At 39.5% G+C, this 25,116-nt stretch overlaps 1 long non-coding RNA gene across 1 annotated transcript in view; it reads right to left on the bottom strand.

The window, feature by feature from the left end:
* Window positions 1–24,894, bottom strand: part of LOC112625359 — a 269,763-nt gene extending 244,869 nt beyond the window's left edge. Inside the window, exons 1-2 of the long non-coding RNA XR_003119569.1 lie at window positions 24,721–24,894; window positions 22,240–22,347 (exon numbers count right to left, since the gene is read on the bottom strand). This is a non-coding gene — a long non-coding RNA (uncharacterized LOC112625359). The remainder of the gene's footprint in view (window positions 1–22,239; window positions 22,348–24,720) is intronic.
* Window positions 24,895–25,116: the final 222 nt, after the last annotated feature.

Below are 25,116 nucleotides of genomic sequence, written 5' to 3'. Positions count from 1 at the left end.
AAAGAAAAAGATGTTTAATAGACTCACAGTTCCATGTGGCTGGGAATGCCTCACGATCATGGCAGAAGGCAAAAGGCACATCTTACATGGCAGCAGGCAAAAGAGAGAATGAGAGCCAAGTGAAAGTGGAAACCCCTTATAAAACCATTAGATCTCGTGAGACTTACTACCATGAGAAGAATATAGGGGAACAGCCCCTATGATTCAATTATCTTTTGTCAGGTCCCTCCCACAGCATGTGGGAATTATGGGAGCTACAATTCAAGATGAGATTTGGGTGGGGACACAGCCAAACCATAACAGAATTCAAACAACTCAATAGCAAGAAAAAAAATAAAAAACCTGATTGAAAATGGGCAAAGGATGTGAATAGACATTTCTCAAAAGAAGACATACAAGTGGCCGATAAGTACCTGAAAAAATGCTCAGCATCACTAATAATCAGGGAAATGCAAACTAAAACCACAGTAAGATGTCACTTTACACCTGTTAGAATGGCTTTTTTAAAAAGATGAAACATAAGTGTTTAAGAAGACACAAAGAAAAGGGTGCTATTATATGTTGTTGGTGCAAATGTAAATTAATATAGCCATCATGAAAAACTGTGGAAGTTCTTCAAAAAACTAAAAATAGAACTAAATTATGTTCCAGTAATCCTACTTCTAGGTATATAGCCAAAAAAAAATGAAATCAATATGTTCAAGGCATATCTGCACTCCCATGTTCATTGCAACAATATTTGCAATAGCCAATATATGGCATAAACCTAAGTGTCCAACAATTGAACAGACTTTTTAAAATGCAGTATATATACAGAATGGAATTCTATTTAGCATTAAATGGGGATGGGGGAAATTCTGCCATTTCTAACATCATGGAAGAATGTGGAGGACAGTATGCTAAGTGAAATAAGTCAAGCAGAGAAAGACAAATATCACATGATCTCACTTATATGTGAAATGCAATGAAGTTCAGCTCATAGGAGTAGAGAGTAGAATGAGAGTTACCAGGGGTTAGAGGACAAGAGAGGGAGGGAATGAGGAGCTGTTGATCAATAAGCACAAAGTTTAAAGTAAACAGAAGGAATATGTTTTGAGACCTATTACACAGTAGGGTAATAGATCAATAATAATAATGTATTGTATATTTCAAAATAAGAGTAAATTTAAAATGCTTCACCATAAAAAAGACAGGTAAGGGAGGTAATACATATCTTAACTAGCTTGATGTAATCATTCCACATTGTATACATATATCAAAACTTCACATTGTGTCCCAGAAATGTATACAATTACGATTTGCTAATTGAAAATAACATAATAAATTAAAATAAAAAATTTAAAAAGAATATATGAGCTAGTTTTGTTGATACTATTATTACACATTTTCTGTAGACCTGAGATCAGAATTGCTAACAAAAACCCTGGAAGAACTAGTCATATAAATGCCCATTTTAAAGTCTGTAATCAACAGACACAATCTTTTTCACAAGGAGTATTTCTCTTTTTTTTTTTTTTTAATTATACTTTAAGTTCTGGGATACATGTGCAGAACACGCAGGTTTTTTACATAGGTATACACGTGCCATGGTGGTTTGTTGCACCCATCAACACGTCATCTACATTAGGTATTTCTCCTAATGCTATCCCTCCCCTAGCCCCCAACCCTCCAACAGACCCGGGTATGTGATGTTCCCCAACAGGGAGTATTCTTAACAGTGTATTAAATTGTAGTCTTTCTTAGGTTTAGTGTTGCATACTCTCAGTTTATTTCCAGAGACATGAGGATGGTAAAGTTTCTCAAAATTATATATTAAAAACAGATGGGTCAGTGTAGCGAGAATGGGAAGAGCAGAGTGGAAAGAGGCTTTGGTTTTATTCCTGCATGTAAATGAGCTTCATTCTCTGCTCTCAATCTTGGTTCTGCAACAACCTTGAATCTGCAGCTTCCTGGGACAGCTCATAGCCCTAATGAATCAATCTGCCTGACTAAATTTTTCTTCATTTAAGAAATAAATAAACTTTCTCATTTGAAACCTCTGATGGCCAAGTGAAATAATCTATCTCTTGCTTTGGAGTTCACAGATTCCTAAGTCATTATAGATGGCTAAGATGTCTGCCTGTAGTTCTTTGTTCAAATTTCAGATCATATTCAGTTCTTAATCTTTCATCATAAATTAGTACGTCAGGCCTTTTCATCACTCTTGTGTGTTGTGTTCTGAACTGGTTCCAGAATAATAAATCAATCAGTAAATGTTTATAAAGTGCTTTACAAGATTAAAAGTGTGGATAAGAGTAGCAGGTTATGGAAACAGAAAAGTACACTTAAAAGTGAATCTGGTGTTCTAGGTGTGGCTCTTGTATGCATGGGGGCTTGTTTCTCAGAAATTTCTCAGTAATCTCAATGAGGTGGATTGATTCATTTCCCCATTGATGTCTCCCTTATTTCTTAGAAGCAAAGCAAATCATTCTTCTTTGCAGTACTTGTTAGAGTTGAAGGACAAGGACGGCCCCATTTTTACAGCAAGAGAGCTTATATGTGGATACTAAAACTTTCTGATGGTCAAAAAAATGGGAACAAAGAAATAATCAGCAAATGAGACTGTGGAGTTTCTATTAATAGAGATCCTCAGGAAAGTAAACAAACATGCAAAATAAAAAAGAGTACTCTTGAATTAAGACTATGGATGGCAAATAATCTTCAATGTAAGTGCCAATTTTGAACAATTGGTATTAGCTGCCTATAAAAAAAGTTTTTAAAATAACATGAAGGCCATGTAAAGGAAAGTATCACAATCAATTAATAATATTTGCCCTGCGTTTGGAGGAAGCCATTTGCCAGTAAACAAATGGCAAGATATATAGATGATGCTCTTACACAGGACAGGCCTTCTGCTTTAAAAGATTTCAGATTTCTATGAAAACAAACTTACAGTATGCTCTACATTCCTTACAAGACATAGGACCTATCAGTGAACATCAGCTGCATACCTATTCTATAGAGAGATTTGTGCTAAGCTCTTGGAGGTGAGCACAACAGAATATATTGAATTTGTATCATACCCTAAGTTTACAAAGATTTGCATCTATGTTCTCTTATTTTACATTCTTTCATTTTTCAACAAGTATTTATTGTGTTTATTACATGCCAGGTAGTATACTATAAGTTAGATGTAACTGGTAAATTAATAAATAAAATAAATATTGACTCTACCTCTCTGGGCTTTACATTCTCATGAAAGATAAGAAATAAGAGTTAGGTATGGACTCCCTTTTGAAGATGAGAAAATTCATGCTCAAATAACACATAAGTCACCCATGAAGAAAAATGACACTTGCAGGGATCAATACTGCAGCCAAAAGCTCCCACTGTAATTTCTCTCTTCCACTGAGTTATCCTGAGCTCCTATTCCATTGTCTCATGTGGCCCCTGATCTCAAACTGACATCTTCTGGATTGTACTACTCTGGTATTTTTTTGTACAATGTTAACTTTTGGGGGCTTTACATGGTACTATGAGATCTCCCCAATTATGTCCTCCATTCCACAGGTCCTGCAGCTCCTTCAGAGAATGATACTCCTGGTATGAAATAGGAAAAGGGGGTTTATAAATAATCTGGAATCAAGCCAGATTTCCAACAGTTACATTATAGATGACTAAGATGCTTGCCTGTAGTTCTTTGTTCACATCTCAGATCATATTTGGTTCTTAATCTTTAATCATAAATTAGTACACCAGGCCTTATCATCATTCCTGTTTTGTGGTGTTGCGTTCTGAACTGGTTCAGAACCAAGATGGAGAAGAGGGGGAAAGGCATTGCAGGTGGAGAGAGTCGCAGAGTAGAAAGAAAAAAAAAAATGATATAAGCTACATGTGAAGATAGAAAATCACGAAATAAGTGAGTTCAGGGAACAATGAGTAGACAGGTTTGGTTAACCCAAAGGAAAAATGAAAATATTATTTAGTGCATATGTGCCAGGTGCTTTAAGAAAAATGATTTCACTCATTAATCTTCATAACAACTGCATGAGCTAGAAAGGCAGACATCTTTTCTCTGTATATTCAGGGTAACTAATATTCATTGTGTCAAGTAACTTGTCCAAGGTCATAACCTAGTGAGTATCAGAGCCAGAATTCATGCCCATGGCCTTTCCATCTCCATATCCAGAGCTCCCTCCACTCAAAACATTCACAATGGGGCATGCAAGGTACTCAATGCACAATAGGGTGAGATTTATGGAAAGAGTAAAAGTAGACATCAAATTTGGACTGGAGAGAAGAAAGACAATCTTTGCCAATTTGACAATGTTGCTCTTACCTGCTTTTGCATGACATATAATGTGTTGAGAGGAAGGTGGGAGTCACCTCATTATCAACAAAGCCAGGCCTTCTGTCTGCCACAAAAAGGATATCCTTGATTGTTTCTACTTTGAAAAATGTTTAAAAACCTAAAGACAGATTCTTCAAAAATCCTCTGCTTTCTCTTGCTCCCTTTTCTCTCCCTACCCCTTTGCCTGTTGCTGAAGATACCACTGGTTGGCTTCTCAGTATCAACCCTCTCTTCCTCAGCCTTCCTAAAGAATCTCAAATTCATTCATTCACCTCTACTCTCCCCTGTAAAACTATGTGCATCAGAGAAGACAGTATGCATTCCCAGCCTCAGCGGGTGACTTCTGCTTGATCTAAGCCAATCATGGTGATTCCATTGCCCTTGGCAGTGTTGACATAGGTGTGAGTAAGTAATGCAATTGGGTCAATGAGACATGAGGATGAGTCTGCTGGGAAGCTTCTGGGAGAGGGCTCTTCACTCTAAAGGAGATGCAAGGAAGAAATGGCCTCTATTTTCTCTGGATACTATTCTATCTCGTGATGCCTGGAACTGTGGCAGTCATTGTTGCACACACAAGGGTTCAAGGCTATGGACAGACCACCTTTGCCAATTTGACAATGTTACCTTTGCCTGCCATGTGATGTGTTGAGGGAATGATTCTTTGTGCATGGCAGAGGCTTTCTTTGGGGGTTTTGGCAATTAAGAGGTTCTTAAATGGGAGTGTGGGCTATAAATGGGAGTATGGGCTATAGAGAAATGAGACAGAAGGAAACTATGATGAGAAGTATTGCTTTAGTAATTAAATGAGTGCTATATAATACATTTTGAGAGGAGGGAAAAAATAATATTTTTTAAAAAATTTTCGTTGTTGAATTATGTTTTTTGAATATGATGCCACTTTGAAACTAGACCACAATGATCACAGCTTCAATAGCATTAAGACAGGCCAAAAGGGAATGAATCACAACATAGGAGGAGAAAGTTGCTATTTGCACGTTTGTTGATTTTGTGTAAACTCTTCAGTCCAGAACCGGGGTCAGTGAACTGGGCCCTCAGGTCAAATTAAGCGTGCTGCTTGTTTTTGAAAATAAAGTTTTATTGAAAGATGGCCAAATCCATTTGTTTACCTATTGTCTGCTGCTACTTTTGTGCTTAAGTGACAGAGTAATTGCAGCTGAGACTGTAAGGCTCACAAAGCTGAAAATATTGTTTCTTAATCTGGCTCTTTACAGAAAGTTTGCTGGCTCCTGATCTAGAAGGAAGATAATTGAACTGACAGAATATACAATGGCCAGACTTTAGACAAAATGAGTCCTAAGAGCCCATATGAACTCTGACCCATGATCTGCAGCAACCAGCTCAAGAAATCAACCCATTGTCTTCCGTACCCAGCCCAGGAGTCACACTAACAGGAAGTCAGTGAGTCACACATACAGGAAGTCAGACAGTTATTAGGTTGGTGCAAAAGTAATCACGGTTTTTGCCATTACTTTCAATAGCAAAAACTGCGATTACTTTTGCACCAACCTAATATCTCCACTAACCAGTCCTGGAAGCCAAATAATAATCCCTGTAATGATTGGCCCAAAACAACTAGGACTTGATTAATAACTGACAGCTTCTCTAATTTTTGCTCCTGCTTCCAACTTAGGACCAACCAAAGAAGTCAAATACATACCCCTAACCAATCTCATAGGATGCTCACTTCTGGTTAGCCATCTCCAGCTTTTCCAGGCCAACAGTCTACAGCCAGGGCATACCAGAAGTCTTCCCTTTTTTCCTCTATTAAACTTTCTCATTACTCTGCCTGTCTTTAACAAGTGATAATGGTTGTTGACTCCCTTGCTATTGCAAGCTCTGAGTAAATAGCCTTTGCTTAATCTCATTTGGTGGGTCTTCATTTATTTCCACAGAACTTTGAGTCAAAGGATCTGCGTCCTAATCCTGAGTCTGCCACACATTCCATATGTGACATGAATAACTCACCTTACCTGTTAAAACAAAAAATTAAAGAGGTAGTATCCCTGCCCATAAGTTGCTCATTGGCCATATACACTTTCAGGGTGAGATTACTGCCATACCTGAAGTATACGCAAAGGACAGAGGCAGCTCTAAGGAAAGAATGACAGATTGTATCTGGGTCATATATCTAGTAAATGCTTTGCATTGATTAACTAATAAATTATTATCTTTGACCACTATTAATATATTCATTAAGAAGATATCTTTCCCCTAAATTCACTAATCTCTTCTTTTCTAAGGAAAATCTTAAGCCACTTATTTTAAAATATGGACTAGTCATTTGCTTGAAATCTAATTTCATAAATGGCTCATTTGTTAAAGTAATATTTTAATGGGTCCTGATTCAAACAGAGTCCTTGACTCAAACTGTCTTTTCTATGGTTTCCTTTAGTGGAATAATTTGAGTTTGCCTAAAGCACTGTCTAGTTTGGTTCTTAGATACTTGCAGATTTCAACAAATGATAGAGTTTAAATGTTTTGAATTCCTTTGATCTTTCATAGAACACTTACTTATGATGTGCAAAACAAAGCTAATTGTACAGAACTTTCACTTGAGGTCCCATCAAGTGCCATTAAATTGTACTGTCTCAGTTTTATTGCTCATAAGCATTCTATAAATGTCCTTATACAAGCCCTAAAAATGTTTGTTGTTAAAATACCCTCTTAAAACTACAGGTTTCCATTTGTTAACAATGCAGTAGACGAATATTTGTTTAGATTTTTCAGCTTTAATTCAAATATTCTGTGATGTATTAGTAAAGCTCATCTTGTAAAGTTCATAATTTTCCAAGTTTTCTTTCTATATGTAAATTGAAAAAGACATATACAGTGTTGGGCATCCTGGCTTCTAGTCTGTAATCTTCCCCTGACTGTAAGCTCCAGAAAGCAACTTCACATCTTTGGATCTCTATTTCTTCTCTTGTGGCCTATCACTAAGATTCATTTCAAGACTAAAAATCTATGATCAGACCTGCACTCGTATATTCATCACAGCACCATTCACAATAGCAAAGATATGGAATCAACCTAAATTTCCATCAATGAGGATTAAAGAAAATATGGGGGGTGTGTGTGTGTGTGTGTATGTATACAGTATATATGTGTATATATATGCAAGTTCAGTATGTGCATATATGTGTGTATATGTACAGTGTGTATATGTGTGTACATGTGTGTACATATGTACTGTGTTCTATATGTACAGTGTGTACATATGTGTGTACATATGTACGGTGTGTATATATGTGTACATAAACATATATACATGTACACTGCACATGTCCTTTTCAGCTTGCATATAGAAAAAACAGAATATTATGAATTTTGCAATGTGGGCTTTACTAATATGTCATATATTTGAATTAAAGCTGAAAAATCTAAACAAATACTCATCTGTTGCTTTGTTAACAAGTGGAAACTGTAGTTTTAAAAGGTTATTTTAACAATGAACATTTTTAGGACATACATAAGGATATTTATAGCATGTTCATATATACATACATATATACACACACACCATGGAATACTACTCAGTCATTAAAAAGAATAAATTCATGTATTTTGCAGCAACATGGATGGAACTGGAGGCCATTATCCTAACTGAAATAACTCAGAAACAGAAAGTCAAATACTGCACGTTCTCAGGTATAAGTGGAAGCTAAGTAAAAATGGGTGCATATGGATATACAGAGTGAAATAATAGACATTGGAGACTACAAAATGTGAGAAGGTGGGAAGAAGGTGAAGGTTGAAAAATTACCTATTGGGTCCAATGTTCACTCTTTGGGTGATGGGTCCACTAAAAGCCCAGACTTCACCACTGCAAAATACATGCATGTATGAAATCTGCACTTGTACCTCCTACATTTCTTTTACAATCTATGACCAGGGAGCTCCTGATAAACACAAGTGGAATATGGTATTTTCCAGGTGCTCAGCTGGATGGCTTCCATTCTAGAGGCAGCCTAATGTCCTGGAATTTCAACAAAGTATACCTCAAGCAAGAAGCATTGGATTCAAAGTGGAATCTAGAAAGTCTTCCATCCAGGTGGTGTTCCCAGAAAGAACAATGCTTTATTAGCATCATCAACAAAAATACCATAATCAAAAAGGTAAATAAGGGGATAAGATTGACAGCTATTCATTGAGGAAGGGTTGAGCTTAGCGTTGAAAACTGGGGTAAAACACATCCCCTCCAGATGCCCACAGAAAGTAGGGAGAGAAATGGTTTACAAAAGAATAGAGACCATTCACTTGGCCATCTCGTCATGTTATTGTATGACGCCTTTGAAAAAGAAAGGGGTGTGTTGTTGTTATTATCAGAGGCAGCAAATTAGTTACCAGTAAGATGCATACGAGCAGGCTTCCTGGGTCCAAATACCCAATCTGCCACTTACTAACTGTGATTTTGAGAGTTAATCTAAATGCCCTGTACCTTGGGCTTTTCTTATTTATAAAACTACCATTATCTACAACTATTAACTACCATTAGAGATAATAGTAGTACTTACCTTATGTGGCTTTCTGAGGATTAGTCAATATATGCACTTCATACAGTGCCTAGCCAATTATAAGCACTCTTTAAGTAGTAGTAATTATTAGCTATTTATTGAGCATTTTCTAAACAATGTATATGTATGATGTCATTTAACTCTCACTAAAATAGGTCCTATTATTCCCATTTTACTGATAAAAGAAGTGTGGTTTAAACAGCTTAGGTGAGACCAACATTCACACTTGTTAATCTGCTTCTAGTGTTAGCAATAAAATGTGTACAGTACAATATTTAAGGATGGTTAAGATGATGCATTCCTTGGCTTTAACCATAGCAGCCTGCTATTTCACATTCTAATTTATGGTAATATATATAATAAGGTATAGTTATTGGAGGACTATAGTTTCAACATATAAATGACAAAAATATTTTCATTTCCCATAATAAAAGTAACAAACCACTATAAAATTTTGCTAACAATGTACACAATCTAAATTAACAATGATGAAACAAACAAGCTGCCATTTATATCTAACAAGCATGAGAACAGCATGTGACAAGCACAACCATCTACCCTTGATATATAGCAACCGAGAGTTCATCCAGTGGGAGTGCCGCCACCTGGATGCGGCCACGCACAGAAGCTTCATGAGGCTGCCTGACTTCTGGCTGAGCACCAATTTCATTTTTCCTGAAATGCTAGTCCTGGCAAATTTCAACTTTTAAATGCTAAAATTTAATATTCCTTAATGATTCATTTGAAAGTAGAAGTACGTGAGAGGAAGGGAGGGAGAAAAAGAAAGCCTATGGAATCTGACATTATCCATCAATAAGAAGTAAAGATAAGGATGTTCTCTGAAAGCTTTTTAAACCTTTCCTTCCAAAGTCTAGGGTGCAATCCTGACTAAGTTTATCTAATCTTCTCATCAGTGCTCAAAAACTCAATAAGGTCATATCACTCCAAAAGGGGAAATCCCATCTGGCTCTCTTAAGATTCCCACCACCTCCACTTCACCAACCAATTAACAGCTCATAATTAGGTCCAGAGTAGAAATTTCTTTTGCCACTGGCCCTTGTGAAATGAAATTATCAGTTAAGAAAGAAAAAAATCATATCACACTTTTCTACTTTCAGTCAAATAAAATGTGTAGCGGATATCTGGACAGTTAACATGAGTTTCCAATACTACAAAATCTTACTTTTGAGCCAGCTTGTGACACAGGAAACAAAGACATCAGTTCATTCCAATATTCACATGGCTTTTTATTATACCTTTAAGAACATCACTTCAATTCATTTTTATTTATATCCTCACCCTAAGCTTTGCTGGCCTGATTCCCCTCTCAGGACCTCTGATTTTCATAAATCTGTCTTTTGTTGTTGTTGTTGTTAACACAAATTCCCTCCCAACGTAATGGGTATATTCTTCTTGTTTATGTTTATACCAAATAGTAATTTCTAGCTCACTTTTTGGTGACTTTGAAATATCACACACCTACCACATTTTCTCATTACTTTATCTTATATATTATGCCCTAGCAAATTGGGTGAAGATTCTAAGACCAAAATTTCTATCTTCCTCTAAATTTACTCTTTCCTGTAAGTCCCAAGACACATTCTGCATCTCTATTCTTCTCTCTAAGTCATACTTATTATCATCCAAATCAATTATTTCCATGAATGCTTCTTCCTTCCCATCTGTACTAGTTTCCTAGGGCTGTCGTAACAAAGTTCCACAAACTTGGTGGCTTAAAATTACAAAAATGTATTCTCTCACTGTTCTGAAAGCCAGAAGTACAAAATCAAGATATCAGCAAGCTTGTTTCCTTCTTCAGCCTCTGAGGGACAATCTGTTCCATGCCTCTCTTCTGGCTTCTGGTGTTTGCTGGTAATCCTTGGTGTTCCTCGGCATATATTACCATTGAAAGTAATGGCAGGCCGGGCGCGGTGGCTCAAGCCTGTAATCCCAGCACTTTGGGAGGCCGAGACGGGCGGATCACAAGGTCAGGAGATCAAGACCATCCTGGCTAACACGGTGGAACCCCGTCTCTACTAAAAATACAAGAAAATTAGCCGGGCGAGGTGGCGGGCGCCTGTAGTCCCAGCTACTCGGGAGGCTGAGGCAGGAGAATGGCGTGAACCCGGGGGGGCGGAGCTTGTAGTGAGCCGAGATCGCGCCACTGCACTCCAGCCTGGGCGACAGAGCAAGACTCCGTCTCAAAAAAAAAAAAAAAAAAAAAAAAAAGAAAGTAATGGTAAAAAATGCAATTACTTTTGTACCAAACTAATAGATGCATCACCCCAATTTTTGCCTCCATCTTCATATAGTGCTCTCCCTGTGTGTCTCTGTTTTTACATGGCCTTCTTATAAAGACACCAGTTATTGGACTTACAGCTTCATTAACTCAGTATAATCTCTTCTTAACTAATTACATCTGTGAAGACCCTATTTCCAAATAAAGTCACATTCACAGGTTCCAGGGTTAGGACTACAACATATTATCTTGGGGAACACAATTCTTCCTACAATACCATCCATATTTATTTCATATCCATGCATGTTTGGTCAGCTAGACTTCAGGGGGAAAAGTGTATTCTTCATCTTCAGTGATATAGCCAGCCCAAGAAGCCATCACCATCTCCTCCTTTGCTCAGGATGTCAAATCCTATTGTTCAACTCCATTGATGCAGCCAGCCTTTCTCCTCCCAGACCTGTATCTCCATTCCAAGATCAAAGTATCTGTCAGAAAAATAAAAATAAAAACACGTGTGCGCTCTCAACTTCTCTAGCCTTCTGGATCCCTTTCCTGATGGTGCTGCTTTTCCACACACAATTAGGAGGAACTGCTGATAAAAGTGCAACAGGCTCTTAGCTGCACCCAAATATAGCTATCATGAAGGCAGCCATGTTTCATTTGGCCAGCTTGGGTGGCAAGAATGAAGACTCTTCGTGGATGATCTATCTAATGCTGTCCGTGGGGTATTGAAGTCCCCCACTATTACCGTGTGGCTAAGTCTTTTTTTTTTAGGTCTGGTAGTTATTGCTTTATAAATCCAGGTGCTCCAATACTGGTGCATATATATTCAGGATGGTTAAACGTTATTGAATTGAACCCTTTATCATTATGAAATTTCCTTCTTTTTTTTCTTCTTTAGTGTTATTGGTTTAAAGTCTGTTTTGTCTGATACAAGAACAGCAACCCCTGCTCTTTTTTGGTTTTTACTTGCATAATACATCTTTCTCTATCCCTTGACTTTGAGCCTATGACTGTCATTACATGTGAGCTGGGTCTCTTAAAGATAGCAGATGGTTGAGTCATGGTTTTCATCCAATTTTTCCACTCTATGTCTTTTAAGTAGAGCATTTAGGCTACTTACATTCAGAGTTAATATTGATATGTGAAATTTTGTTCCTGCCATGGTGTTGTTAGCTAGTTGTTGTGTAGTCTTGATTGTGTAGTTGCTTTATGAGGTCTGTGGGTAATGCACTTACATGTATTTTTGTGGTAGCAAGTATCATCTTTTTGTTTTTATGTTTAGAACTCCCTTAAACATCTCTTGTAAAGCCAGTCTGGTGGTGACAAATTCCCTTAGAGATTGCTTGTCTGGGAAAGACTATAATTTCTCTTTCGTTTATGAAGTTTAGTTTGGCAGAATATGAAATTATTGGTTGGAATTCCTTTTATTTTAAAATGCTAAAAACAGGCCCCTAATCTCTTCTGGCTTATAAGGTGTCTGCTAAGAAGTCCACTGTTAGTCTGATGGAATTTCTTTTATAGGTAATATGGCCTTTTCCTGTAGCTGTCCTAAAGATGTTTTCTTTGGTGTTGACTTTGGGAAGTCTGATGAGTACAAACCTTTGCAATGATCACCTTGTATAGTATCTTTCAGGAGTTCTCTGGATTTCCTGTGTCTGCATGTCAACCCATCTAGTGAGATTGGAGACATTTTTCTGGATTATACCCTCAAATATGTTTTCCAAGATGCATACTTTCTCTTCTCTCTAAAGAGCACCAATGAATCATAGGTTTGGTCACTTTGCATAATTCCATATTTCTCAGAGGCTTTGTTCATTTTTCTAAATTCTTTTTTCTTTATTTTTGCCTGACTAGGTTGATTCAACAGACCAGTCTTCAGGATCTGAAATTCGTTCTTCCGCTTTGTCTAGTCTGTTATCAAGGCTTCCAATTACATTTTGAAATTTCTGTACTGAATTTTGCAAAGGAATGAAGACTCTTATCAGACAGAACTGTGTATAAATAAATTCTGGCTCTGCATTACTTTGTATGACCTTAAAGAAGATACCTGATCTCTTTTTGCCTCAAATTTTATATCTGTAAAATACATTTACTGACAGTACTAATCATGAAATTATGAAAGTTTAAACTCGTTATATAAAAATATACAACTTGATGTCTTTTGTAGGCTGGATTGTGCCTCTCCATCAAATTCATATGTTGATGTCTTAGCCCCAATACCTCAGAATGTGACTGTATTTGCAGACAACCTTTAAAGAAGTGGCTAAATTAAAACATTGCTGTCAGACTGTGCTCTAATCCAATCTGATTGGTGTCCTTACAGAAAGAAACTCGGACACACAGAAAGAAACCAGGGATGTGCTTACACAGAGGGCAGACCATGTGAGGACACAGTGAGACTCAAGTAGCCATCTGTAAGCCAAGGAGAGGAGCCTCAGGAAAAATCAAACCTGACAACACCTTTGCTTGGTTTTGTCATCTCCAGAGCTTTGAGCAAATGAATTTCTGTTATTTAAACCACCTCCTCTGTGGTCTTTTGTTATGGCAGCACTAGCAAACTAACACAGGTTCCAACACCTAATGAATGTTTGATTACTGTTAGCAATTGTTGTTATCATGGCGATGATGACTAAAGCTTCCTCTAAACCTGTGACATTCAGGAAGGCAGCAAATGCTCACATGTGTGTATTGAGTACTCAAAATATGGTTAGGCCAAACTGTGATATACTTTAAGTGTAAAATGAACACAGGATTTCAAAGATTTGCTACAAAAATATAAATATTTCCACTAATAACTTTTTTAGTATTGATTCCTGTTAAATGATGATATTTTAGATATATTGAGTTAAATCAAATATATGATTAAAGTGAACTCCACATGTTTCTTCTTCCTTTTTTTTTTTTTTTTTCTGAGGCGGAGTCTCGCTCTGTCGCCCAGGCTGGAGTGCAGTGGCCGGATCTCAGCTCACTGCAAGCTCCGCCTCCTGGGTTTAGGCCATTCTCCTGCCTCAGCCTCCCTAGTAGCTGGGACTACAGGTGCCTGCCACCTCACCCGGCTAGTTTTTTGTATTTTTTAGTAGAGACGGGGTTTCACCATGTTAGCCAGGATGGTCTTGATCTCCTGACCTCGTGATCCGCCCGTCTCGGCCTCCCAAAGTGCTGGGATTACAGGCTTGAGCCACCGCGCCCGGCTCTTCTTCCTTTTTTAATGGGGCTAATAGTAAATTTAAAATTGCCTATGTGGCTGGAATCATATGCTCTAAAGACTTCAATGGGAAGTGACCACCACAGCTCTAAGCTTGCCTCCTAAGGCCAACAGCAGTGTTCTTTCCACTGCCAAGTCCTGGAAAATCTCCTTCTAGTACCAAAGTGTAGTGAAAGAAGCAGAAGGTTTAGAGTTCAACACAGCAGAAGGTTTGAAAGCCTACTTCACCCCTTACTTGACCTGTGACCTGGAACTTCTCTGAGCCTGCTGGCTTCTCCCCTGCAAAATGGGAATAATCAAGACTGGCTCAAAGGCAATACACATATAAAGTGCTTACCGTTGTCTCTAGCACACAGAAAGTACATGCTATAGATTGAATATTTGTGTCCCCAAAATCATATGTTGAATTTCTCACCCCAATCTGATGGTATTTGGAGGTGGGGCATTTGGGAGGTGATTAAGTCATGAGGCAAGGCCTTTGTGGATGAGCTCGGTGCCCTTACAAAAAGCCCTGGAGAGCTCCCTTGTCCCTTCTGTCACATGAGGTTACACAAAATGGTACCATCTGTGAACCAGGAGGTGGGCTTTCTTCAGACTTCAAATCTGCTGGTGCTTTAGCTTGGACTTCCCAGCCCCCACAGCTGTGAGAAATAAATTTCTGTTGTTTATAAGCCACGCAGACCATGGCATTTTTGTTATAGCAGCCTGAATGGGCTAAGACAGTGAACAATAAAGGCTGGCTTTTACTGTTAACTTCGTGAGACATGAAGGGTCTCTTCATCCTCTGGGGAGATGTGACAGGTGAAGGTTTCCAATGGTAAGACTGAGTGGAAAGCCCATGCTGAGGCTACCCTATTGTCAGAGAAGAGCATCCAAAAATTTAAAGAGTCACCTTTTCCTCTGCTGCAAACAGAAATCTCAAGTTTATCTGAAATGTCATCTGCCTCCTTCAGCTCATCTTGGCCTTTCTCACCTCCATCCCTAGGCTCGGATGGTTCTGGATTTCTGAGCTATACTTCCTTCTCCTTCTATCAAAATCCAAGCATCTTTCAAGTCATGGGTAAAATTTTATCTCTTTCATGAATCCTTCCCCTAGGAATTATCTGCCATATCCCAGAGAGTTGAATATAGAGTCTGAATCCCCTTCAGTCTGCTTTCTCTATGTTATTGGGCACAGAGCCTGACAGATAAAATCTTTGTGGAATAAAGCAAAGTGAACAAAAAGTTGCAGCCTGGACTAGAGAAGAGGGAATGCCAAGACATTATCTACTCAGGGAATAGCTTTATATTTGAAATTTTCACAAAATGCAAAATAGAAAATCCCTATGACTTAAATTTCAAATCCAATTGTGCTCATGAGGATTGAATTCTACAAACTCTTTGAAAAAGCATCCATCACTCAGGCACCACGAGTAAACATCCTCCTCCTCCAAGATCTCAGATCCTCAGACCTTCCTAAATGAGAAAGACATGAATTGGTTCTAGGGAGGAATCACAGTGTGGGCCACACCCACAGTAGTCTCTGAGGAACTGGAGATCCAAAGCTAAAATGACTTCAAATAGAAATCTGAATAAAAAAGAAAAAACCTCTAAGTATTGACAGAAACAAGTTGCAAAAGACTAAAACTCAGCATGTACTGCCCACAAACACACACTGAGACAACCCAACCATTACACAGGTGGGCAAAGTACATCATGGATGAGAGCTCAACCACATAACCACACAGCCTGTATTCAAACCTTAGGCCCATTGTTTACCAACTGTGCAACTTTGGGCAGGACACTTAACCTTTCTGGGCCTCAGTTTTTCCTTATCCAAAAATAGAGTCATATAAGTTAACATTAATTAAACTATTACTATATGCTAGATACTGCCAAATTCTACACAGCATACAACAGGATTAAATGGGTTAATATATATAAATCTCTTGATTCAGGATCAGGCTGCTATGGTCTGAATGTTTTTGTCCACTCAAATTTCATATGTTAAAATTTTAAACCCCAAGGTTATGGTATTAAGTGGTGGGGCCTTTGGAAGGTGATTAGATCATGAGAACAGAGCCCTCATAAGTGGAGTTGGTGTCCATGTCCTTATGAAAAAAAGAGACCTGAGAGAGACCCCTCACTCCTTCTACCATGTGGAGACACAGCAAGAAAAAACTATGAACCAGGGAGCAAGCCTTTACCAGACATCAAGTCTGCCAGCACCTTCACCTTGGACTTCCCAGACTCCTGAACGGTAACAAACAGATTTCTCTTCTTTACAAAGCTATCCAACTTGTAGTATTTTGTTATAACAGCTCAAATTCACAAAGAAGATTGGAACCAAGAATTGGCGGCACTGTTATAACAAAGATCTAAAAATATGAAAGCAGATTTGGAATGGAATCATGGGTAGAAGTTAGAAAAGTTTTGAGGTGCAGTCTAAAAAACAGCCTACATTGCCAGGTGGATTGTTAAGGGTGAACCTTGTGAGGGTCAGGATGAAAAGAAGAAAGCTGTATAAAGAGCCTCAACCTTCTAAGGAAATACTTAAGTGGTCATGAACAGAATGTTTGTAGAAATATGGATGGTAAAGGCCAGCCTGGTGAGGTTTCAGATAGAAATAAGGAACACGTTATTGGAAACCCGAGGAAAGGTTATCCTTGCTACAAAGTGGCATAGAACTTGGCTGAATTGCTGTGTCTTAGTGTTTTGTGAAAGATAGAATTTGCACACAAAGAATAGGATATTTGACTGAGGAAATATCTAAGCAAAGTGTTAAAGGTATGGCTTGGCTCCTCTTAAATGTTTATAGTCAAATATAAAAAGAGAAAAATGATTTAAAGACAGAATTTTTAATCAAAAGGGAAACAGAATTTAAAGGTTAGGATATTTCACAGCCTACCCGATTAAAAGTATGAGAAAGTATATTCAGGAATAGGGTGTGGCAAAGCAACCTTTTGATAAGAAGATTAGTATGGATTATCCAGGACCTCTTGGCCAAGACAAGGGAAAAATAACCCCAAGAGCATTTCAAAGATCATCAAGGCTGCCTTTACCTTCTCAGGCCTAGAGTTCAGAGCCTGGAGGACAAAACAATTTTAAAGGAAGAGCCTCAGACTTACCTGTGGGCCCTCAGCACTGGCTGCCTGGCACTACCTTAGGCTCTACTCCCTACTTTCCAATGGCAATTCCTGGATGGCAATTTTCAGCCACCCAGGTGTGGCTCCAGTGAGGCCAGGTGTGTGACGACTGCCACGGTTACTACTTGAGACTATCATTACAGCAGTTACTACTGTTACTGCTTGAGACTGTCATTACAACTGAATGAAGGGACAAACATAGAAATGATAACAAAAAACAAAAGTAACTATTTTAAGGGAAGGTTAGCATGGGGAGGAAGAAGAGAGAAGAAGAGAAGAGGAAAAGGGCTCCCTGCTTCTAGAGAGCAAAAGCAGCCACCCGAGCTTCCACAGCCCTTCTTATTTATTGGGTAGAATGAGGAGGGAGGAGGAGGTAACGATGGGTCAGCTGCTTAATTGATCACAGGTTCATATTGTTACTAACAGACTTAAATTATGTGTAATCACAAGAAACACTTGCACCTGGGTCATGACTGCCCTCAGCAGTCCTTCCGGGTGGCATACGCAGTTTGTCAATTTGCCAAAATGCTGCATTTATGAGAAACAGTTTGCTGCTTACTCATATAGCCTCCAGTGGTATACTGAGTTGATCACGACCCTCACTCTTTCAGTCTCCAACAAGGTGTGGTACAGGACACTGTGGCTGCCCCTCTGGAAGACACAAATGATAAATTTTGGCAGCATCCACAGGGTACCATATCTGCCGGTAACAAAGTGCATGAACCATTGGTGTATGGCTGCCTCCATCCAGATTTAGGAAGATGGAGCTGCCCAGATCCTCAGATTCATGACTCAGGCTGAGAGTTGCCATGGGGTGCAACCACCACAGAGAGCCTCCACTATAGCAATGCTCAACAGAGCCATGGGATCAGGGTCATCATCCCAGTAAGACTAGACGACAGAGCCTGGAGTCAAAGAAAATCATTCTCAAGCCTTGAGGTTTTAGACTAGCCCAGGACCTGTCACTCGTTTTTCTTTTCTATTTCTCTCTTTTGGAATGTTAATGTCTTACAGTGCCTGTTCCACCATTGCATTTTGGAAGCATATAACTTGTTTGGCTTCATAGTCTCACAGCTAGAAGGGAATTTGCCTCAGAATGAATCATATCTTGAATCTCACCCACATCTGATATCTAAATATCATATTTAGATGAGACATTGGACTTAGACTTTAAAGTCATTGCTGGCACAAGTTAAGATTTTTGAAGCTATTGGAATGGAATAAATGTATTTTGCAAGTAGGAAAGACATGAATTTTGGGGGAAGCCAAAATAGAATGCTATGGACTGAATGTTTATGTTTCCCCAGAATTCATAAGTTGAAATCCTAGCCTCCCAAGGTAATGGTATTTGAAGATGGAGCCTTTGGGAGGTGATTAGGTGATGGGTTTAAAGCCCTTACGAGTGGGATTAGTGCCCTTATGAAAGAGGCCCCAGAGAGACCTCTTACTCCTTCTATCATGTGAGGGCACGGTGAGAAGGTGTCATCTGTCAACTAGAGAACAGGCCCTCACCAGGCACTGAATCTACCAGCACCTTGATCTTGGATTTCTCAGCCTCCAGAACTGTGAGAAATAAATTTCTATTGTTTAAAAGCCACCTAGTCTATAATATTTTGTTATAGCAACCAGAATTAAGACACTGGCACAGGGTAAATACGTATAACAATTAGTAGTAATTGTGGTGCTGGTGGTTGGCTTTGTTTTTAAGAAAGAAACTATCTCTATCGGCTATGGTCAGGTGAATTAACAGGTTCTTTATTTATGAAAAAGCTCAAGCACTAGCTGTATGGCTTTGGCTACACTTATGAAGCATCTCGGCCTTTGTTTCTCTGATCTCCCAAACATGCAACATGCATAGCAATCAGTTTTACAAGGTTGTTGGAGACCCAGGTGGGATATTGGAGGTGAAAAGCTGTGGAACTTACCGTTTGTGGACATTATTCTTGCTTCTGCCTCCACCACTGGGTAATTTTCTGCCCCATTCCCACAGTAAATGGCATGACTTAATGTTTAAAAGAAAAAAAAAGAACCTCCCAGCTTCCCCATGGGTAAATACATGGTAGTGAGTCATTACTCCTTGTCATGTCATCCCAGAGTCTCAGCCATGTAGTCTTCAAATTCAGGGAATACCAATAAGCCACATCCTAAAAAGGTCAGCAGGGAAGTAAATGGACCAAATGCACAGAGCCAACCCATCTGCACCTCCAGTCACTCTCACACCATTCTGGCTGCTAGAAGGGCATCCAGTTAGAAGGTAGTTGCAATGCCAATGAGCAATATGGTGGTTTTCACCAAATAATGGTGGTGCAGGGGTGGGGTGAGTGGAAAGAGGAATATGGATCTTAGAGATACACAAGACATGAACACTTCCAGCCCTGCTTATCTGTCACCTCCCATGGAAGTCTTTCTTGGCCACTCTGTCTAAAATGCCAACTGCTCCCCATTGCTTTCCAGCTCTTTATAAAATGGAATAATAGCTTTATTACTCCTTGAAAGACTAAGATGTTGATAAGGATTAAATATGTAATACAGGTAAAGATTTAAAACAGTGTGTGGTTTATAGTATTTAATAAATGTTAGCTTTTATCATTACTATTACCATTACTATTTTTATCTAATTACTATTTCATTCTAGCATGTATGATATTCTGAAAGTATTATCTTGGTTATCTATTTATGTACATAATTGCTATCTGACTTGCCCACTAGATCTTAACCTCTATAAGGAGGTGTCTATGTTACAGCCCTACTAAATACTTAACAAATAGCAGTTGGTTGGATGAACGATTTAATGAGTGAATGAACAGACAACTATCACACTCAGCAGACTCATTTTGTCCCATATCCCAAGAACCTATTTGTAGGAGACACTTTCTTATCTGAATTTTAGGCATGAAGAAATAGTGACACTGAAAACACTGAGTGACTTATTCACACAGGATGACGATGAGCAGGAGATGAACCTTTATCAAATTCTGGCTCTACATCAGGCATGGTGAGAGACCCATTGATTTATCCAGGCTTCTGGTCATTCCACAAAAACATATTAAGTTTCCTCTCTGGGTCATGCATCGGGCCCCTAGTCCCATCCAAAAAGAGGAGCTTTAATCCTGGATTACATCCCACTTTTGTAATCTCAATAGGAAAGCAGGTCTCAGGGCAGACCTCATGGTGAGGAAGAGGCAGGGGCACCCCCTCCCCAGAAGCACAGGCCCTGAAGCGTCGTTGGGTCCTTTCCTTTGACATCTAATTTCCTGATAGATGACTGGCATAGCCAGAATTCAATTGTCCCAGGACCAGCACATGTGGGTCCAGTTTTGTCAGCCTGCAAGGACATTGTGCAGCTTTGTTTGTTCCAGTGTGGGGGGGGGGGGAGGTGTTGATAAGCATCATCACAATCAGGATCTGCCGTCCATGACTTACCATTCATTTCCTAATCAGTCATCACATTTTGTTCAAGCTTAATGCTGACCTATTGAATTTAACGCCACATTCCCCAGCAAAAAGCCACTGCTGTGTTTACTGGGGGAAATCAGCCAGCTCTTGCCCTTGTTGCTGTAGCACACACAGGAAACTTAGATTTTCAGGACATTTCCCCCGCCCCCTCCCTTGTTATCTAGGAGTTCTCATTTTGTTCCAAGATTGTTCCCTCTGTCTTCCCTCTTTCCCTCCATGGTGCCAAGACAACCTGAATTACATTAAAGCCCAGGCGGTTCTATATTCAGGCTACCCTCCAGCCCTCTTCCTTCCCCCATTCCCATCAACACACATGCACACACACACCTGTGTGCACACACCCGTGCACACACACAAATGGGATGTGAGCCAACAGAACACTGTGTGACCTTGGGCCAGTCACATCTTTCTAAGCTTCCATTTCGTCAGCTGTAAAATGAGGAGGGCAGACTCAGTTATCCCTTTCTTTTCTAATATTGCATGATTCTACTTTTCCCATGATTCTCAAATGATGGAATTAGAATTATAAAATGTCTGAAATGGAAGATATGCTGAAAACTAATCCACTATTATATCCCCATATTTCAATTATTTCTTATTTTTTGAGACAGCATCTCACTCTATCTCCCAGGCTGGAGTGCAGTGCCACAATCTTGGCTCACTGAAGCCTAAACCTCCTGGGCTCAAACGATCCTCTCACCTCAGCCTCCCAAGTGCCTGGGACTACATGTGCTCACCACTATACTAGGCTGATTTTGTTTATTTTTTTGTACAGAGAAGGTCTCACTTTGTTGCCTAGGCTGGTCTTGAACTCTTGGGCTCAAGTGATCTATCCACCTTGGCCTTCAAAGGGCCGGGCCTACAGGTGTGAACTGCTGCACCCAGCCCCCATCTTTCAATTATTTTAGTGACACTTTCATCCTTTTTGCCACATCTCCACACTACTATCATTCACTCAACTGTTTTCTTCTTTAAATTGACCTTTTTACTTAAATACATATATTTAAAAGACATCCCTTATCATTACCACAAATAGAAAAACCGTAATCATTTGCTATAAATGTAATCATAATTAAAGGAAAATAAAGCAATCTAAGAAAATTTTGGCTGGGCCCCACTGCCTGTCCAAGGACCCCAGCCTGCTGCTTGTCCCTGTCTGTGGAAATGGCAGCACAGTATATGTTTAAAGGCACTAAGGTCATGCTGGCATCAAGGAGACTCTTTTGGCCCTAATCAGAATTGAAAAGAGCCACATTCTCTCCCAAGGGATGTCCATTTTATTTAATACAGAGGCTAGGTGCCACCCAAGATTGCCCTCAAGAACTTCACTTTGGGTAAAATGTTCTCACCACTGGTCTTTAGGTTAATGTTGTAATTAGTTCATCGAATGCTCCAAATTGCCAATATCTGCATCTTCTTCACCATTACCTTCACTTGCAACCATTGCCAGGCAGCTCCTATGAGAAAACAGATAGGCTCAGAAATATACACACACACAAGCACATGCTCCAAAACAAGTTTTTAAACAGCACAATGCTTCCCTGGCACTTCCCCAAGTCCACAGCTCTAGGAATCACTGACCTCAGGCAGGTCTACGTCACTACTTTTTCTAAAGAAATCACTGCCCATGTACAACAAAGAGCAGCTTCCCTTGAGCATTTGGGGAGCTCTTGAAGCAACTTCCTTTTTTCCTTTTCTCTCTTCATAGACGCAATGTGGAGTAGGGAGCAGGTGGTACACCCTTGTGAGAAAACAGGTACAGAGACTGGGGGGCGGACAGGGACGAGAGAGAGAGAGAGAGACACTGCCTTCTGTTTATTTTGTGTGGTATAGGAAGAAAATATTTAAACATCTCTACTTTAGATACAGTATGGCTTCCAATTCCAATTCTATCATTTTCCAGCAACACAAATTTGGGCAAGTTGCTCAGCCCCCCTGAGCTTTAATCTCCTTCTTAGCAAAATGGCTCTAGTGACACACGCTTCCTTGCATTCTGAGGGTGTAAGGCAGGTATGGTACCAGGCACCGAGATAAACATTCATCCAACACTCAGTCCCTTCCTCTTTTACCTTTTTTTTTTCACTTTGGCACCATTCATGAAGGTCCAAAATTAATCTCCTTTTTATTTGTGTGTTTGTTTTGCCTTCTAAATCCTGAGTCTCATCTGTAAAATGGAAAAAAGACTGTGAATTTCCATAATGTAAGTTTTGTTTTCTGTGACTCGATTATGGCAAGTGATGTATGAAGGCTGAGTGGAGTGACAAGGAGAGGCACAGAGAAGAGGGAAGATAAACTTTACACCAGCAAACCCAACAATCAACCCCTTTTGAATAATCATTAGCAGCCTGCTGGAAGCTCCAAGTCTCCCAAAGATTTTGGATATGAGAGAGTAACAACATGAATCTAGAAAATGTGGTGCATTTCGTGCATAGATTTGAATTAGAGAATTCTTGGTCAGTTTTGCATATGAAGTTGGGGAGAAGGCGCGGGAGGCGCAAAGAAAAACAGAGAAACACCTCCCCCTGCTGCCTGGATGGCGAATAGCAGCAGAGATGTAAACAAAAAAAAATTCCATGGTCACACAAAAACCTTCACCCTATTCCAAGTGTTTGCCAAGGATTTGCTATGTGCAGGTAGCCGAATTTTATGGAACGCATTTTCCTATCCTAAGTTACCTTGAAAGGTCATAAAAAATGATCTTAGGACATTATTACAATGATGATGCTTTCCACTGGGCAGGTTGTTATTTGTTTCTTTAACAGGAAATACATTAGCATCACTTTTAAATTAAAATGATATAAAAGTTATAAATTGAAAAGTCTTGTTTCTGACTGCCTTACGTATACCTAGCTACTTTTATTAGCTTTTCATATAAATATAAGTAAATGTGACCATGTAGTCTTCTTTTTTTCCTTCTTACACAATAATTAGCTATTTGATACTCTTCTGGACATTGTTTTTGTCACTTAACAACATAACTTGGTGATCTTTCCAAGGCAGAAAAGCTCTCCCAGATATGTTTCAGGGCAGAGTAAGCTTCCTTGTTCTTCCTTCCCTGAGCATGTTATATGTGGAAAGAACACATCTCCTCTTGGGGAAATCAGATAAGTTGTTTAAATTATTGCAGATGTGAATGATGTTAATGTAGAAATAGCCTTTTGTGGTCCACATTAATCACAAATACTGTTCACAACACTTCGCAATAAACTTGTCTCCTGCCTATATTTTTTTTTCTGGTATTCCTTGTTATTAGACCCTCTCGCCTTGGTATCCACTGCGTTCAAGAGCAGAACAGAGCTTTGAACTTTACAGTCTAATGCTCAGAATTAAAAGTGCTTAATGCAACCAAGATTTCTATTTAAAAACCCAGGGTAAAGGAAAAAGCCTTTTGCTTCAGCTGAAATATTCTTGTAGAGGGCAAAATGGAAAATCCAAACACCACCGCCGTTTGCTGGTTGCATGCCACAGCCATCGGCACCTCCTGGAAATGGCAAGCCCGCGAGCTCCTGGTGGAAGCCAGGTTAGTCTTATTGCATTTGAGAGAGCTAGAAAAGTGTCTTCCAGTGTGACTGAGCCAGCAAGATTGTGAAGGTCAAAGAAAAAACCAATTATCCATAGCAAACACTGACCATACAATTAAATTACACCAGTCAGGAAAGCATCTGATCTTCTGCAGCAGACTTCTTCCAGCAAATTTACCCTTGAATCAATCTGGGCCACTCATTGGCATCCAGCTATCAGTTTCCTTCTGCTGCCCCACATCCTACAACATGTCTGTAGCAGATGCATCACTGCCCACCTACATCCCCTTGGCCCACCCCAGAGGTCACCTGCAGCTGCAGTGGTCAACTCCCAAGCACACAGACATCTCAGCATCAAGAACCTGCTTCTCTCTGCCCAAGGCCTTTTTCTGGCCACAGAAGTATCCCCTGCACAGTCCACATATGCAGGGCAGGACAGAAGTTCCAGGGAGCTACCATCCCCAAGAGCAAGCCTCAAGCAATGAGTCGGAGGATAAACACCCAGTTCCCTTGCTTGCCCCTTGCTGGAGCAATCCCAAAGTGTGTGGTGCCCATACTCTCAGAGGGACACCAGTGCGACTGAGCCCCAGGTGGGACCTACTCATTAACATACTGCTTATTGGCTTTTCTCTCGTCCCTACTCTCTCATCATTTTTCCGGGATTGACTCCTGTGACAGCCTTGCTCCAGTCAAGAGACAGAAACC

The sequence above is a fragment of the Theropithecus gelada genome, chromosome 5 (genome assembly GCF_003255815.1).
Source record: "Theropithecus gelada isolate Dixy chromosome 5, Tgel_1.0, whole genome shotgun sequence".
In the NCBI taxonomy this organism is placed as follows: domain Eukaryota; kingdom Metazoa; phylum Chordata; class Mammalia; order Primates; family Cercopithecidae; genus Theropithecus; species Theropithecus gelada.
This window is presented reverse-complemented; position numbering and strand designations above follow the sequence as displayed.